The sequence below is a fragment of the Mauremys reevesii genome, linkage group 12, assembly GCF_016161935.1.
Source record: "Mauremys reevesii isolate NIE-2019 linkage group 12, ASM1616193v1, whole genome shotgun sequence".
Lineage (NCBI taxonomy): Eukaryota > Metazoa > Chordata > Testudines > Geoemydidae > Mauremys > Mauremys reevesii.
Window position 1 is genome coordinate 10,728,276 of NC_052634.1, and position 18,636 is coordinate 10,746,911.

An 18,636-nucleotide genomic window follows, 5' to 3' on the forward strand; every position below is an offset into this window, starting at 1 on the left:
TTGAAGACTAGGATCACCTTCTGTACTAGCTGCGGCCACAGTCCATGGTGGATAGACACCTTTTCCCCTCTCTTATCACTCTGCACTGGTTGGCAGGGCAACGCTGGGAATGGGTACAGCCTGGATAAGTGTTTCCCTTATCTAGGGTGAGGTCCTCAGCTGTTGTAAACCAGCATGACTTGAATGACTTTGTTGGACTCAGTTGACACTGGCTGAAGGTCTAGCGCCCTCTTCCTGACAACCTCAGCTGAAGGTCCCTCTCTAAGAGGGACAGAAGAGATTTCAAGGAAATGGCGTTGAGTGTAGTAGACGGGAATGCTTGGCTCTTCTAATGACTCCAAAACCTACAGTCCGGTCCTGTAAATAGGATAAACACAAGGCCACCATCTCCTCTGATCGCTTGGCAGACAGGGCATTTCCAACACTGCAAGGCGTACCTGTGTCCAGAATATCAGTACGGTGATCAAGTGCAGAGATCTCAGAGTTCTCTGGAATAAGTTAGGCCCTGGTATAATTTTGGAACCTTTGTAATTGTGTGAATTCACCCCAAGACTGCTAAGGATCGGTGAGCTCTGAATATTTGAGCTATGTGTAGTCACATATGATCCTCCTTGTGTTTAGACCAGTTGGACAGCTGAACATGAAGCAGAGAAGGGGGAGCAGGAGAAGGAATGGGAAAAACTAGGTAGAAAATGGGGGAAAGGACTGGGATGAGAAACGAGGGTTGGTTAGTTCCATACACAACAGGAGATATTTTTGGCATGTGAATCCCAGTGTCCTGTTAGATTTCTAATTTGAGCAGCTGAATTCCGCCTACTGTTTTGGCTGGGCGAAATAGGCCTGACTCATCACTTATTTACAGCACTCTTCTGACTGTTAATTGTTGACGTCAGTGAAGTGATTCCCTTTTCACACTCATGTAATTCAGCATACGCTTCCATCTGAGCTGGGAGCTGAGATTCCCAGCTCATGCAGACGTACCCACACTAGCTGTGCTTGAGCTAGTGATAGGGATGGCAGGTTTGTAGACATGGTGGTGGTGCCCAGAACCTGCACCACCCCAAACTCTGCCCCCCCACCTGCCTAAGGCTCTGGGAGGGAATTTGGGTGGGGGGGAGGAGGTCTGGGGTGCAGGCCTTGGGCTGGGGATTAGGGTGCAGGAGGGGTGCAGGCTCTGGGAGGGAGTTTGGGTGCAGAAGGGGTGAGAGGTTGGGCTTTGAGAGGGAGTTTGGGTGCGGGAGGGAGTCTGGGGTGCAGGCTCTGGGATGGAGTTTGGGTGCTGGGTGCAGGCTCCGGGCTGGGGTAGAGGGTGGGGGTGCAGGTGGGGGTGAGGGGTGCAGGCTCTGGGAGGGAGTTTGGGGGTAGGCTCCAGGCTGGGGAAGGGGGTGGGTGTGCAGGAGGGGATATGGGGTACAGGTTCTGTGATGGAGTTTAGGTGGAGGCTCTGGGCTGGGGGTGGGGATATAAGAGGGGGTGAGGGGTGCAGGCCCTGGGAGGGAGTTTGCGGGTGGCAGGAGGTGCGGAGGGAGGGGATGCAGGCTCTGGGAGGGAGTGTATGGGAATGGGGAGAGGGTGCAGGGGTGAGGGCGGTGGGGTGGGGATGAGGGGTTCATGATGCAGGAGGGGGCTCAGGGCTGGGACACAGGGTTAGGGTGCTGGGGGGGTGAGGGCTCTGGCTGGGGGTGCGTCTCTAGGGTGGGGCGGGGCTGGGGATGAGTTTGGGGCCAGAGAGGAGGACTCCCCCCGCCCTCTCCCTACCAGCAGCAGCGAGCTCTGGGGGAGGGGTCCCCCTCCACTCTCCCATGGCAGTACACTCACCCTGCATCACTGTCACTGCACATGCTCCTAGGGCCCCGCTCGTGTCCAGGAATCCTCCTCACCTCCCCTGTGGTGGGTGCCGGGAGGGGAGCTTCCATCACATGTGTGCCTTCTCCCCTGCTGCTGCCCCTCACCATAGCCTCACTGGGGGTGGGGGATGGGGCTGCCCCTTGCCCAGCGTGGGGCAGGAGTGGTGACTGCTGGTGGAGGGTCTTGCCGGAAAAGGGAAGGGTCCAAGGCAGAAGGGCAGGGTAAGGGCAGCCTGCCCTGACACTAGTAGATGGGGGGCACTGGACTCTGTGGCAGCAGTTGATGCCGGGAGCCGGTAGAACAGAGTCAGGCTCCAGGGCTGGGAGAGGTGCACAGGGGCAGCAGGTGGGGCTGGCGGAGAGACCCGGCCCCAAACATTGGTGAAGCTGGGTCCCCGGGCCCTGAATATTGCTGGAGCCTGGGCACCACAGTCCCATACAACTCGCCGTCCCTGGCTAGTGCCTAAGACTAGCGCTGTGTCCCCGGTGGCACATTGGACTAGCTGCCTGAGTTCATGCCCAGGGGGCTCGGTGACCCTGTACTTGGGGCAGCTACCCTGCGTGGTTGCCCAAGCCACTGCAGACACAGGTCTATTTTTAGGTGCTAGGTCAAGGAGAGCTAGTGCTGGTATGTCTATGCGATCTGGGAGCATACCTCCCAGCTCCAATGTAGACATACCATAAGAGAATCAGGCCTAATATTCTTCACTTCCGGTCTTAAATTCTTGTGTCTTCCACTCCAGAGGTGGTTACGTTTCAGTGGTGATTCCTGTCAAGTCTGTGAAGGGCTTTGGGAACTTCTGGGATGAAAGGTGCCATACACACATGAGTATTACTAATACCGTGGAAGTATGCCAGTGATAATTAAAGCTGTGAGAACCTTCGCGGTTTCACTTCACGGAGCTTTGTGCAAATATTTCCATTGGTTTTGATCCATGCCGCTTTGCCGGCTCTGGGTTTAGCTTTGAATTTCCAACACGTGCAAAATCTCCAAGCAGAACTCAGTGGGAACCTGTGAGCTACACATGGTTTTATGTTGCAACTGTGCAAATGTATTTATTGTTACTTCCATTTGTAGTACCATAGTGCTGGACCAGGACCATCCCACCTTGCAGGCTCCCAGGGCCCGGGCTGCTGCCTGAGCCAGAATGTCTACACAACAATTAAGCAACCCCTTAGCCTGAGGCCTGCAAGCCTGAGTCAGCTGGCATGGGCCTGCTGCAGGTTTTTAATTGCAGTGTAGACATACCCAATCTTTACGCCCTAACAGGCTGGCATTGTCAATGTTCTTTGTAGGCATCATGGCAAAGGAAAATTTGAAGGAGGAGGAACCGCAGCATGGGGGAAAGTTCAAAAGTTCGTTTTGGAAAATATAACAATTGAGCGATGGAAGCTGACGTTATGGGCTGATCAAAGGCGGGAGTCGACCTTTTGATACTGAATGAAATAAGCAGGGGTCGGGATCGGTCCGGAAAGCCTTTGAAAGTGAAGAGAGAGAGTTGGTCTTTTGATTCAATAGAAAAAGGGGAGCCAGGGAAGGGATGCAAAGGAGATGAGCGATGTGGTCAAAGCGACAGGCCAGGGAAATGATCTTTGCAGAAGCGGACTCGGTGGCAAAATTGCACTTGGCAGGGCTGTAATGGTGTGTGGATGGGGAGGTTTTGGTTGGACATTAAGAAAAACTTCCTAACTGTCCAGGTGGTTAAGCATTGGAATAAATTGCCTAGGGAGGTGGTGGAATCTCCATCACTGGAGACTTTTAAGAGCAGGTTAGACAAACACCTGTCAGGGAGGGTCTAGATAATTAGTCCTGCCACAAGTGCAGGGGACTGGACTAGATGGTCTCTTCCAGTTTTATGATTCTATGGGGTGGAAAAGTTCAGTTGGTTTCATTTTGCTGAAGGAGGTGCTAGGAAATGTAATAGACTCAATTAAGCAGCTCTGTGCGGCAGATGGCTCCTTGCAGGGGTGGATAGGGAGGAGACTTCAATCTCTGTGCAGTTATGAAAGGTTATCGCCTCCTCCTAGTCTGCTCCAACCCTTCCCTTCTGTCACACTTCTACAACTAGAGCTGTGGGAACCATGCCCAGTGAAATCCAAAGCCACATGCAACTTGCCTGGTTTATGTTAAATGCTCAAATCTCCACGCCAATTTTGTCCAAACTTTTCAGGCAAACCTTGGGCCCATTTAGAACAAAGCTGAGTGAATCTATGGGTTTGCCTCAAAACCATGCAAGACTTCCCCTTTGGTGTGATGCCTTCAAAAAAAACCTTGACAATAGTTAGGCTCCTGGTGTGCAGAGACCACTGGTGGTCATACTGACCAATGTTGTCTCATTGTTTCTTTGGGCTCCCTCATTGGTCTATCTGTACCCATCTGCTGCCATAGGCGCAGGAAGTAGGGGTGCGGAGAGTGCTGCAGAACCCCAAGGTTTTTGCGCCCAGTGTCCCATCTGCTGGCCCCATGCCCCTGCCACCCAGGGTCCTGGCCGCTGGCCCACTGCTGCCATGGGGCTCTGCTGCCGGCCCCAGGTCCCGCTCGGCCACCAGCCCTGTCCCTGGGAGTTCCGCAGCCGGCCCTGAGTCCTGCTCAGATGCCGACCCCAGAGGCTCTGCTGCCAACCCCAGGGTCCCGCCCGGCCTCCAGCCCCATGCCTGGGGGCTCCGCTGCCAGCCCCGCATATGGAGTCCTTGCCGCCTTACCCCTAGCCACAGCCCTGCTCCTGGCCACAGCTCTAGGGAGTGGTGAGGGGCACTGACAGGGGTAAGAGGGCTGCAGCTCAGCACCCCCACTCCAAAAACTGTTCCAGCACCACTGTCTGCTGCCTCTTGTCTTATACTTAGATTGTCAGTTCTCAGGGGGAGGGATTATCTTTTTGTTTTGTGTTTGTACAGCGCCTAGCACAGTGGGGTCCTGGTCTGTGACTGAGGCTCCTACACAGCGTGATAATGCAAATAATAATGGCAATAAGTAATACACATCGTTCCCACCTTTCCCTGGTGTTTGCCCCCTGCACTCCACTTACACACGCATGCACACAGACACTTTTTCAGAAACATTTATAATCAAAGACATTCTCTGCTTTCTTGCATGCATAGATGAGCAGTGACCTGACCGTGTTGCATTTGAAGTGCCATCACAGGCATCTGAGTTAGCACCCGTTGATATGAACGTGGCAGTTCACACCCGAGAGCTGCTGCTTCAGGCTTTCTGCACACTCAGGCAAACACCTCTGCATCCATTACGCTCGCTTCTCATTAGGAAGGTTTTCTTTGCAACCATAACAGCTAGAGACTGAGGTTTTTTTGTTTTGTTTCCCACTGAAATGAAAGCTGACTCTGGAAAACAACCGCGAGGTCTGTCTGGTCTCTCCCCATCCCAAGCTGGTCCATTGAGCCTTCCTGGAACTTGATCCACCCTTTGAGAAATACTACTGTATGGGAGTGGGGAACATACCTCACTAGGACTGCTGTAGCCATGTTACAGAACCTAATGAATCTCATTCATACCTCTTCTCCTGATTACAGATAGGTCTGAGCCAAATATCTCCAAGATTCTGGGGTGGGAAGGTGTTTGAGATCTATACCCATATTCTGCCAATGGTCCCTGTCTTTTAACTGGGTTGAACCAAAAATCTCAAGGCCAGAAATTCCCCCAAATTTGTGGACTCAAAAATTGTCTCCAACCAAACACTCTGGCTTTAGTCCATCAACTTGTGAATAGAGCCAAGCAAATCATTGACTTTTTGGTCTGGTGGGGAAAATGAAAAACTTGAACGATTTTTTTTTCCATTTTGTTTTTGGGTATTTTAATGCTTTTTGTTACGTTTTTCTAATAAATCGAGTTTCATTTTTCTGTCAGCTATTAACTATTCGCTGAATTCGACAAAAGTTCATGGGTAATTTTGGTTGACCCGAAACCGCGTTTTTTGGCAATTAAACTACTTGTATGAAAAATTTGGCCCAACTCCACTTGTGACACAGACAAATTCTGGCCACAAACAAAATCTGTCTGATCCCCCCTGGCTGTGCTGCTAATTAAAGATCATTTGGAAGTAGGTATCTTGAGAGCTCTAGCATCTCTCTTGATGACAGCATCGAGCTAATTTGCTATGGGGTTAAATGTGGAGACGGAACTGGAGAGATCCTTCTGTCAGCCGGGCCCCCTCTGCAAATAGCGATGTGATGTGGCATATAGCAATTAACTGCATTGCGACCCCACTGGCTCAGCAGTAGAGAGGGAGCAACGGGCAATCTCAAACTGTGCGTGTGGGAATCTTGACTGTGAGGATGCAGGAAATTGAGGAAGAGTGCTTTTTCTAAAATTCATTTAGCATTTGTGGAAGGTGCTGGATTGACAGCCCAGCCAGGAACTTGGTAATGGAAGGTCTGTGGTTATCCCCACTACCAATATAGTGCAATCAACTGCAGAGAAAGCTTCCCATCCAATGTGCCTCTTCCCTGATCAACTCCACAGCTGAGGCTGTCCTCCACTAGTAGGGTGACCAGATGTCCTGATTTTATAGGGACAGTCCCGATTTTGGGGTCTTTTTCTTATATAGGCTCCTATTACCCCACACCCCCATCCCAATTTTTCACATTTGCTGTCTGGTCACCCTACCCTCTAGAAATGCTACAGTAATTCTTCAGTGTAGATACTTACTACAGTGGCGAGAGGGATTCTCCCATCGTTGTAGTTAATCCACCTCCCAAAAAGATGGTAGGTAGGTTGACAAAGTAATTCTTCCCTCGACCTAGCACTGTCTACATCAGGGGTTATGTTGGCTTAACTGTATCTCCCAGGTGTGGATTTTTCACATCTCTGAGTGAGATAGTTGGATTGACCTAACCTTTTAGTGAAGACAGCCTGAGAGAGGAGTTCAGTTGTCATCAGTGAGAGAATCATAGTAATGTCAGGTGGGAAAGGACCTGTACTGAGGCTCCAGTGATGGGGATTCCATAACCTAACATGATAGAAAGTTTTTCCCAATGTCTAACCAGAATCTCTCTTGCTATAGATAAAGTCCATTACTTCAGTGGACATTGAGAATTATTGATCACAGTCTTCTTAACATATTTGAAGACTATTATCAGGTCCCCCCAGAGTCGTCTTTTCGCACAATTAACCATGCCTAGTTCTTTTAACCTTTCTTCATAGGTCACGTTTTCTAAACCTTTTGATCATTTTTGTTGCTCCCCTCTGGACTCTCTCCAATTTGTTCACGTCTTTTGTAAAGTGTGACTTCCAGAACTGGACACGGTACTCCAGCTGAGGCCTCACCAGTGCTGCGTACAGCAGGACTATTACCCAAACCTAGAACTTTGGAGGATGTTCAAGTTCCAACCTAGTCCTGCGTCTGGATGTGTCATCGTTTTGTCGATCTCTGGTCTCCATGGCATTTTTAAGCCTTAGACTACGGGGTGCCGACTTCAACAACATTTTTCAAGATAAAGACACCTGATGGTTGGGAACTGAACCGAGGCCAGCTGCTCATTTCACTGTGGCAAAACATGGGTTTTGATCACGCCTGACCTAGAGGTGAAAAACTCTGTCTCGTATTACCGACCCCCTTGAGCCTTTTAATTCTGTGAGCTGAAGGTCTTTTTGATCTTGGTAGCTCTGCAATGCAGCCAAATCTAGCTACTGAGTCTTTTAAAATCCATGCCTGTATGTAGGGGAATGTTTCAGGGTATGAAATTCTGAATGTTTGCACTTGTTTCATTGTGAAGTTTCCATATGTAACAGGGGACGAAGCTTTCTCTTGTAAAGAGGGAAGGGGGTGAAATCAGGATGTGAAAGAAATTCCTCAGGTGCTGGCATGACTATTATTACACATGTAACTAGTCCTTATAGTAATGTTTCAGCCTAGAGGCATACTATACTGCCTGTCCTCTGGATATATTACCGAGATTCCATGGAAAGGCAGTGGGAGGGTCCTTTCACTTTATGTAAAAGAATTCAGTTTCTGAAGGTTTTTCCCAAGGCACCAGGAAAAAAAGGATCTTGGAGAGGTGAGTGAAGAGTTTACCTAGTGGCATTGTTTCGTTAGAGATGACTGGGAAAGCCAAGCTTAATTTCTATCCTAAAAAGCTTCATGCAAGGTCATGGTACATTTTGCCTCTTCAATAACAATGAGTTTTGGAGAGCTGTTATCCTTCTTCTTCTGTGTGAACAGAATGCCACCGGGTTGCTCAAGTGTTTGTGTACTCTCTTTCTTGCAGTAAGCACTTTCCTTTCTGCAAACGCGTGTACCGGCATTTGCAGCCCGGAGTGATTTTTTGGAGGATGCTTATGTTTCAGGAGTGTGAGGAGATGCTTGTGGCATGTTGACACATCACGTTGGACTCTGACCCTCCCAGAGCTTGCGTGCCTATGCAGAGTCAGGTCTGGTCAGTGCTTGAAAGGGAGATGGCCATGGGAAGCCCCATTGTTACTGGAAGTGGTACTGATGTTTCAATAAACGACATTCTTCTTTCTCAAGTCGTTCTGAAGCAACGCCCCAGCATGGAGTTAGCATGGACTGTGCTGGCTGCAGCTAGAGCTAGTTGGGAGATATTTGATTAAGTGGTTTTTGTTGGAAAATGCCAGTTCATCGGAATGGCAATTTTTGCGTTTGGAAAAATACCAGTTTTGAAGGTCACGGATGGAAATTCTGGCAAAAATGAGGGGGGAGGGGGAAGAAAAAGAAATAATAGTCAGTAGTGGGTTGGGCCCTCACCTGGGGTGTGGGAGACCTAGGACCCTAACCCCAAGGCTCTTCTGGGGTATCTTCCTTCCTGTGGTTTTTTTCAATGAGAATTTCTAAAGGTCTCAGTGTCATTTCAGTGCAGAAGGAGAAGGAATGTCAAAAGCTCAACATTTTTCACATACTGGAGTTCTTGCTTTCCAGCCAGTCATAGTTGCAGCTTCTTTTAGGCAAAGCCTAAAATCGATGCCATGGGTGCTGTGTTAGTCCCAGTGTCCTGGCCAAACTCTGGCTTGGGTTGTTATATGTGGTCTCCCTACAGTTTTAGTCTGAAACTGTGTTCTTCATTCAGTGCCTGAACATTTTGTGTACTGTTGTTAAACAGCTGCCTTTTCCCACACTAGATGCAGCTGCATTTCTCTAGTGGATGAAGCAGGTCTCGCCTATATGTTACATTCATGATCCTTCTGCATGGAAAGCCCAGGATGTATGTTGGTGGAGGCAATAGTCATGCATTGCTGGGGTGAACCATGTGTTGGCAGTGATTCATCCCTCCACTTTTGCAATGACTCTTGATGTGATAGCCATCCTGAGGGGAGGGGACTGGTTAGACGTCCAGCATGGGGTCATTTTCTTTGCCAGTCATGAGACTGGGCAAAGGCCAAGTTTAAGCTGATTTCTGTTCAAGCACAATCACTCTCCTCTTCTTCCATCTAGATCTAATTCTGCAATCTTGGAACGACCCTCTCCCCCCTGAGCCATCGCTGGGGTATGAATCCATGTCCTTAAGCACCGAAGCACAGACCTCTACCGCTTGAGCGATGGGGCAACTCCATTAGCTGGCAGCAGTAGTAGCTGCAAGAGGTGTGTGTGGGTGTGCAACATGCACTGTACAAGAAAGTTAGTTACAGTCTCGCTTATAGTGATGTGAATCAGGAGTAGCTCTGAGTCCAGTGGAACAGGAGTGAGACCAGAAATGAGCTCACTGGCCAAGATTTCACAAAGTGGCTAGTGATTGTGGGAGTCTCATAAGAACATAAGGGCCATATTGGGTCAGACCAAAGGTCCATCTAGCCCAGTATCCCACCTTCTGACAGTGGCCAATGCCAGGTGCCCCAGAGGGAATGAACAGAACAGGTAATCATCTAGTGGTCTGTCTCATCTGGTTTGTTCTGAAACCTATGCACTATTCTGACACTTTGTTTGTAAGCTGGGCCCAGGTTTGATCGGAAGGTTATTTTTAAAAGTCTGAGTTGACTTTGGGGTTTGTACAGGAATCTGAAACCAGATGTGGTTCCTCCTTTCATTTGAATTTTTTTTCCCCTCAGCTTCTACCACCCCCTCTCTCTTTAGTTCTCTCTCACACACGCTTAGTACCATTACCAACTAACCCTTCATGCCCTAGCTGTGTTCGCTTGTGTAGCTGTCCCCTCCTCCTGTATTCTTGTTATAGCATTCCCATTGTTTTAAGCTGTAACCGCTGTGCATTGTGAGTTGCATAAAGGACGCGTTGCAGAATAGAATTGTATTGTGCATAGCGACTGTGTGCTTCCCTTTAAACTATAGCCCTGTCACCAGGCAGCTTTCTGCAGAGTGGTTACTGAGTGAACAGCTGAGAACCTGTGGGAAGACCCAAATGGCACTTAAATTATATTTGCTCTTTGATTTTGAAGACATTTAGTCCCGTTTAATGGAATTGGAAGGCAATTTAACTCTGCAAAGAAGGGGAGGCTGCCTCTGGAGAAGTGACACTGCCATGGCTAGGGAAACAAAAAAGCGAAGTGAGCAAAACAGCAGGGTCGGGTTCACTATCCAAATAATTATTATTAAATAAATAAGCTAGTGGGACTATGTCTGTCAGCCTCTCTCCGCACTTGAAATTCTGTTAACCACGTCAGCGCCGCCTAATGTACTAGGTTAGCTGCACTTTGCAGTGAAACCTGTACCCCACTCTTGGTTGACTCTCCAGGGGAATGCTGACAATGAGTTAGGTCAGGTCTACGTGACAAAGGTTTGTCGGCATAGGTGTGAAAGCAAACCTGCCCAGAAACTAACAAGTGAGGCTCAGAATGCTTGACGTGTTCTGCCAGTCTAACCGTAACAGCAAACCCTCCTCCAGAACAACCCCATATTCATCTCCCTACCCCTTAAACAGTCCCTACCCAATTGCTCCAGAGAAGAGATGGGCTTTGCCATGTCTCAGCAAGGCTATATGGAACTGAGGATAGAAGCAAGTTCTAGAGTCAAGGGACCCTGATGGAAAACTTTACCACCAGCTCTTTTCCATTGGAACCAGGGGAGCGCTAGCTCAAGCTGCTGATCATAACTACGGTGGTATCACATGGCACCATGGTACATACTTTTACACTGTGCCTACATGCAGTCCTGGGGATTTTAAATTCCAGCCAAACATGGGATTTTCTACCCTGCTGGGTGAATTCCATTGTTGAACACTGAGTTCCTGTAGAACAACAACCAAATTGAATCTCTTTGCAGAACAGGCAGGATCTGAAGTCTATACCTGACTGTCTAATAATAGGTGTGTGTATATATGTCTGCATCTTTGAAATCCCTTCGTACGTCCAGTGTGCCTGGAAAAAAGCAAGGGACTGATTTATGACTAAAGGACAATATTTCATTTCCCATAAGTGCCTTAATCCTGTGAGTGAATATTACAGCTTTGTGCTATAATCCCTCAGCTGGTGTGTCTCTACCCTTCCTGGCTACCTTTGTGTTGATTTACATTTAATATGTTGCTATTAAGTTGCTCTGTGTGTGTGGCTTATAATAAGTACCGTATTTATTCTGTCAGGGGATGGTTGTTTTTTTTAAGTCACATTTGTATTGTATTTTAGTGCGCTTATGAAAAAGAATGCTGAACACATTCCTAAGATATTTGTATCTCCTCTTCCCTAATTCCTTCCATGCTGCTCAAAACACGTTATTTTGGGCCTGCATCTGACGCTGTCTATGTCAGACTGATGAGTTCTCTACAGTAAGTTGCTCACCCAGCTTCAGCCAATTCCAGGTGGCTTTGGTTACTGGCTTTTGCTTTCTGGCTGGACTCTTTCCCCCATCTCTCCTCCTCCAATTATTGCTTCAGATGTGTCCTCCAAGCGGCCACCGTCCAACCTGAAAGTCACAAATCTTAGAGAGCACCATGGAATCTGTGGGCTGAGGTTGAGGCTGGTAGTAGAGGCTCCAAAGGCAGCATTTTCAGAAGGTCTAAGCAGCTGCTACCAGGGCCAGCCTTTTGAAAGAGCTCAGCACTAGAGATGGTCGGAATGGTTTTGGTGAGAAATATTGGTTGAAGCCAAATCTCTACTCTGGGTGATTCAGAGACTTTTTTGCCCTTTTTAAAATTTATTTATTTTTTTGTCTTCCCCCATTTTGGATCACTCTGAATCAGACAGACCACAGACTTGCACATTGGGGAGTTCCCCATCCCGGGTCAGCGGCCTAACCATCAGGCTATCGAATGTGAGAGTCAGGCTCCACCCACCCGCCCTCCTCTCTCCCAATGTGGAATGAAAACTGATTTTGCAACCGGCTTTGAAATAGAATTGCCATCCCCCAGACACCTCAATCCAGCCCCCAGCAACTCGCATTGAGCCCAGTGGAGATCCCAACCCACCATTCAGTAGGCTGGGAGCTGCTGGGTCCTTGGCTCTCTGCCAAACTGGCCCTGGTGGCAGGCGCTGAGAAATTTTCAAAAATTCTCTCTCTGCATCAGGTTACTGTCTTGTGGCTTTGGGTTTCAATGAGCACACGTGGCACGGTTCTATGCTGGAAGTACATTATGATGCGTTGTGGTCGTGCCGAGGAGGACCAGTTGTGGACAATGGCCCCATTGTACCGAGACCACAGCCTATCGTACTGACAGATATTTGTCTCATGGTTTCCTTGTGTTGTCTGTCTGTAGCCACCGGTTGTCTCATACTTTGACTGTAAGCTTTCTGGAGCAGTGACAGTGTTTTTGTTGGGTTTGTACTGTGCCTTGCACCATAAGGTCCTGGTCTATGACTAAGGCTCCTAGGTGCTTTGGCGAATGATGGTAGGTGCTGGAGGAACACACAACAAATAAACGGTCCCTCCCCCAAAAGACAAAATGAAAATACAACACCAGAAACAACGGGGAAAACAGTAATCTGCATTCTTATTCTAAGCCCCTCCCCTTTGATGAATCTTCACCCATATTTATTTATAGACCCAAATCTAGTTGTCTTCCATTCGGTCTCAAAATGTTCTGGCTAATATTTCTTCATTTCCACCTTGGGACTGGAGTCACAAGTGCCAAGAACACCATGCGAGAGTCTGTTCTTTTAGATGTTTGCGGTCAGGAAGAGAACTGGCTGAACAATGGACAGGAGGATGGGTGGGGAACATGCGTTTATTTGTGAAGATTTTATCCAGTGCTGGCAAAGATCACAAATGCTTTATTTGACTGGTATTACTTGACCAGCTGCAGAGGTGGCAAATAATGAAAAAAAAAAAGGGTGTTCTTTGTGAATGATGGGCCGGATCCTCTTCTGATAAAACCACGCCGCTCCGTGGATATCAGTGCAGCTATGCTGATTGACGCCAGCTGAGGAGCTGACCCCAAATCTTCATCAGTTGACTGGGAAAATTGCGGAAGACGTTATTCATGACTATTATTTGAGTGGCTGTAACCAGGAGTAGAGGTGCTGGACAGAGTTCTCCTAAGAGCCTGTTGTGAGGTGTCCAGTCCAGTTCTGCTGACGGAGAAGGTTCAGAGAAGCGTCGAACATTCTGGATGCTTCTCTGAACTGTGTGTGGTGAAGCAGGAGGTGAGCATCAGTTTGGGGGGTATCTGGCTCCAGGGTTGTGGGTGGAAGTCAATCTCTAATCTGATCCCCAAACCTTTTGCAGTTCTCCCATCCCTACTCTCAGCCACGAACTCCAGCAGGTGAGAGTCATTTCTGCGTCAGTTGCCTCAGGGCTTGTCCACACTACTGCTTAAGTCAATGTAACTTATGTCACTCAGGGGTGTGAAAAAGACACCCCCTTGAGCAATGTAAGTTACATCAACTTAAAGTGGTGTCTACAACATAGCTTCTGCCTCTCCTAGTGTGATAGCGAAGACAAGCCCTCAGCATGATATCTGGTGGAAAAGCCTCGAGTGATCCATTTGTTTCATTCGAGCACACGAGTCCCAGGCAGGCGGATTCTCTGCAGGGGGGAGCTGAGCGAGGGAACGACATGGCAAACTGTAAATAATTGAGAGGTTTCAGCTACCACCTCTGAGCTAGGCATCCTCCGGAGACCTCCCCTCTCCTGCTACTGGTGCCTCTCTGCGACACCGAAGAATCCGCTCGATACCTGCCCTGAGATTGTGCTGGGAGGGAATCAGGCTGGAGTCTGGATCGAAGCTCCTGAGAGGCGGTGGAGAGGGCCATGCTGTGCTCCCCTCTGGGCTCTGAAGCTGGTGTTTTGGTGTCAGCCTCATTTTGTTTTCTCCTGACACAATGGAGCCTTCCTCTTAAAGGCAAACTGCCAACAAAATCCTGACAGTGCTGCGACACCGGGCGAAGGGGGGGATTTAATGTAGTTACTCGACACTCCCCCCTTTCACATCCCTCAGCCTCTGGCCTCACTCAAGCTACTGGCATTTGCCCTGAACCAGTGCCCAGCCCATCCCAGCCTGGCCATGTTACAGCAAATGTGTGCTGAGATGCCACCCTGTTAGCCTGGCAACACTATGGCCCAGTGTGGCACAGCACTGGACTGGGGTTGCGATCTGGGTTCTGGGCTGCTGGGAGGCCTTGGGGAAGTCACTTCACCTTCTTGTGCCTTGTCTCCAGAGGATAATGATGCTTAGCTCCTAGAGATAAGTCATCTATGAGAGCTAAGTGGTGTTATTATAGATACCTTGATATTGGGAGACACCTTTAGCTTAGGTGTTCAGAGATCTACACTGTAGTGTATGAAGTCCCAGGTATAGACCTGTGAGCTGGGGGTTGTTATACATATTAGAACCCAGAGCAGGCAAAATCATCCCATAAGGCTCTGCAATGTGCGGCATTTCACTCAGCACGTGGCACATGGCAGCATGCTGCTGAATTGGGCAGCCTTTTCATGCCTCCCTTATGGCGCTCCTTTTTGTCTTGTGCGAGCCCTGGCCACGTTCCTGGGCTGGAGTTCGATCCTTTATTGAGGCTGGCAGCGGGTCTGTCATAGGCTGCTCCAGCAATTAGCGTGGGCTGAAGGGCGTAAAACCGCCAGGGCTTTGCTGAGGAGACTCTAGCTCTGGCATTAGGCTTTGCAGGTATTTTATGTTTTAAAAGAAGAGAAGGAGTGAATTTAAAATGTGCCAAGCTATTTATAAAAGCAGATGAGTTCCCAAGCTGTTCCGATGAAGCATACACCAAGGAGGGGAAGGAAAAGCCACACAGTAACTATTTAAAACAGCCCTGTTTAGTTTGACTTTAAAATCTTCCCCTTCTTCTTTTGCTAGAAACATTCTAACCTAATGCCTGGTGCAAAGCTAGGAGGAGGGTGATGGTTACTCTGGAGCTTGTCATTTGAGGGTAAAGCTCAGGGTGCTTAATTGCTTTGAATTCCCTCTTGTCACACTCTGCCCTCCCACCCAATACCTCCCCCCCTCCCTGCCCCCGCAAGTCATTTGCTGTCCACTGTGCAGACCAGAATATTGCCCCTGCAGACCTCTGATCATGGAGGGATGGGTCCTTGTGCCAGATTCTGTTTCAAATGGGTCCTGTGCACTGATAAGGTTAATTGATTTCCGTTGTTTTAATTAACGAAATTCAATTTCCACCTAATGAGAGAGATTTCGGCGTGACACGTGTAAATGGCAAAATGACGAACGCCATCTGTGATGAAAGGGAATGGAGGCAGCAGCTAGCGACATGCAGAGAGCAAACAAGAGACTATGGAGAGGGGGCTGGGGGGAAGACGGCCCCGTTGACCCCTTGGGGATGAACACCCAGGAAATGTCCCGACTCTACGGGGATGGAGCTACCTCCTCCCCCCGTCACCCAATGTTTTTTAGCACAGTCACTGTTCTAACATGGAACAGCCTGGAACCATGTCAGAATCCATGCCCCGAGTGTGCTTTGAATCCCAGCATGTCTCTGCAATGCTGAGCTACCTAATTCAGCCCTTTCAAGGCAGCCCCAGATCAGAGTTACCCTAGGGTACTGGTTTCAGTGGTAGAAGTGTTAGTCTGTATCATCAAAAAAATCCGAGGAGTCCTTGTGGCACCTTAGAGACTAACAAAAGCCTATGCCCGAATAAATGTGTTAGTCTCTAAGGTGCCACAAGGACTCCTCGTTTTTTTCCCCTAGGGTACTGCTACCATGCTTATCTACACACACAGATTACACACTTCAACCCTGCTGGTAGAATGAAGCCAGGTCTCCACTACAGACCTATATCAGTAGAATTACGTCGCTCGGGGGTGTGAAAAATCCACACCCCCATAGGCAGCACTATGTTGACCAGACAGCTTCTCCAGCCCACATAGCTACTGTCTCTCAGGGAGGTGGATTAACTACGCTGACATGAGAAGCTCTCCCATCAAGGTGGTAGCATCTTCACTAAAGCACTACAGTGGAGCCGCTGTATGTGAAGACAAGCCCCTTCGTTACAACCCCGGTAGTATGGACACGGTTATGTTGATGTAAAGGTGCTTTATACCAATGCAGCTATTCTGTACAGGAAGGGGAATAAGCTATACCAAAATAAGGCACCTGTATATCAATGTAACTGCATCCTCACTAAGAGATGCAGTGAGATCACTGTTTTGGTAAAGAATCACCCCTAGCTGACACTTATGCTAGCATCAAAATTGTTCATAGACCCTGGCCAGTGTCCCCTTGCCTCCTGGAGGCATCTACATGGGATCTAAGCTCAGTACCGGACTCTAGGCTGAGTCCCTGACTGCTTCCAAGTGCTGTAGGCTCCTCCTGACATATCTGAGTCACACTGTCCACACACCAGGGATCTGAGGGAGGCAGTTCAAGTGATTTGCCTAAAGCCCCAGAGTGGGAGTTGGAAGTAGAACCTGGTAATTGCTGGCTCCCCATCTTGAGCCCCAAGCACTGGACTACACACGCCTGTGATGGTCCATCTTCTAACGAGGTCTGACAGCGGTGATACCAGGATGCTGCCAATCACTGATCAGACCAATGTAGAAGCAATCGTTGCCTTCCTTTGGTGAGCAGCTAATTCCTAGCTCACTGCCCTACTTTGGCAACGTTTGGGGTTCCCAACACTGAAGGGGGTGGCAGTTGCTTTCCAAACTCAGGAAATGCTCAGCAAGCGAGAGGTGAGGTTCCCTCCCTACCCCTTGGCTGCCTTGTTTGTGTGGAGTCTGAAATCAACAGGGAGAGGGGCAGGGGAGGCTGGGAGAAGAGAGTGACAGTCGCTTCTCATCAAGTAGATCAATCTTGCTGCTGTTGAAACCTCTCGGGTGAGCTGAATGCGATTGTCTCTGCCGCCTGCACAGGGCAGAAGTCGATCCCTTTCAATATTCAGAGTGCAGAGCAGGCTCTCGAGCAAGTTGTTGCGCTGCATAACCATGACTGCTGCCCTGCACACACAGAGTGGTGGCACCATGGCGGGGTGGAGGAGGTTGTTTGCAATCCTTTTTCGCATCAGGCGGCAGTCGGTTAACCTGGCTGCCCAGCATCATCGCTGGTAGCTCTCACCCTGGGGCTGGAGCAGTGTTTGAGATCTGGAAGAGGTGGTCTTTTTAAAGGAGGAGGTTCACTCTTTAAACACAAAGTATATTTGTCCTCATATCATTGTACAGAGGATTCGAAGAAAAATGTAATGGCTAACTGGGGTTTATCTACCCTCTGCCGTCCACTGGATGGAATCAGAAGTGCTTAACTCACCCATTGGTGATATATGGGTAATGGATAGAGGTGCTTCTCCATTAACTTAAGTGGCAGGAGCTTTTCCTTCTGGAACAGGGGGATCTGAGCATGCTCCCTGAGAAGAATGCTGGCCTTGTGATTACGGCACTGAACTAGGATTTGAGATCGATTCCCAGCTTTGTTGCAGACTTCTTATAAGATGCTTGGGAAATTGCTTATTCTCTCTGTGTCTGTTTCCCCAAGCCTCCTCCATACTGTCCCCGGCTAGAGCACCCTCATCTCTGGCTTGGCAGAAGAGCACTGCATTTAGGAGTGAGGGGGTCATTCATTCTTACTGGTCCATTTGTTTTTTAGCCTTTGCCGAGCCTATCAGCAGGAGGAGACACTGCAGTCTTGGTGTGTGCAGCGTAATAGAAACCTGCGATCTGGAACTGGGCTGAGGCTATCAAACTCATGACATGTTAAATACAGAAAAGAGGCATATGAGCCTCTACTCAAGAAATGACAAAGTGCTGAGAAGAGCAGCATTAGCCAGCCCAGCAATCCAGAGGTGCTCTTGGCACCCCCATCACTTCCTATCTCCCAACCCATGATGTGCCCAAAATGAAAAATGCAACGTGCACGTGGGGCTATCAGGATAGCCTCTGTAAGGGGGCTATCTTCTCTGGCCCCTCAGAGTTCAGCGCAGTACCGAGGAGCCCAGTGCCTGCTGCATATCGGCCAGAGGCTGCAGATAAGAGAAAGTGATTTCTGGTTTTAATTAACTGAGCTTTCATTTAAGGATAAACAAAGGCCATGTTTGTGTGCTGACAGCTGGCTGTCCTTCTGGGTCAGATAAGAAGGCAAGTTATTGCCTGCAAGCTGCGAAAGGGATCGGGGAGAGTCCAAGAAGCGGGGATGTGAACCAGTGCTGACTGAACGTAGATGCCGGCCAGCAGTGGAGCCAGGTTTTGAGCAGTGGCAGAGCTAGAGGGTGATGGGACATTGTTGGTGCCACCTTCAGTTATACCTATCGGTTTGAAACAATGCCACACATACGCCAAGGCTGCCGGGGGTGGGGGGGCTGCGGCTCCTCCTACCTCTGCCTAGTTGCTCCACCATAGGCCACTTTATGTTTCGCACTGAAGATCAGCAGGGAGCCTGATGCCCATTCACCTGGGATGGGCAAAGAATGGATCCCAGCAACCCGCAAATCTGTGATCCCAGAGCAGGCGAGCTGGGGAAACGTATCCCCACTGACTC

The 18,636-nt window shown here is 49.0% G+C and overlaps 1 protein-coding gene and 1 long non-coding RNA gene across 8 annotated transcripts in view; both read left to right on the top strand.

The window, feature by feature from the left end:
• OPCML (opioid binding protein/cell adhesion molecule like) overlaps nucleotides 1-18,636 on the top strand; it is an 854,468-nt gene that overhangs the window by 229,622 nt on the left and 606,210 nt on the right. The gene's annotated exons all lie outside the window — the stretch shown is intronic.
• LOC120375522 overlaps nucleotides 7,669-18,636 on the top strand; it is a 131,864-nt gene continuing 120,896 nt past the window's right edge. The window contains exons 1-2 of the long non-coding RNA XR_005586597.1: nucleotides 7,669-7,859; nucleotides 9,251-9,397. This is a non-coding gene — a long non-coding RNA (uncharacterized LOC120375522). The remainder of the gene's footprint in view (nucleotides 7,860-9,250; nucleotides 9,398-18,636) is intronic.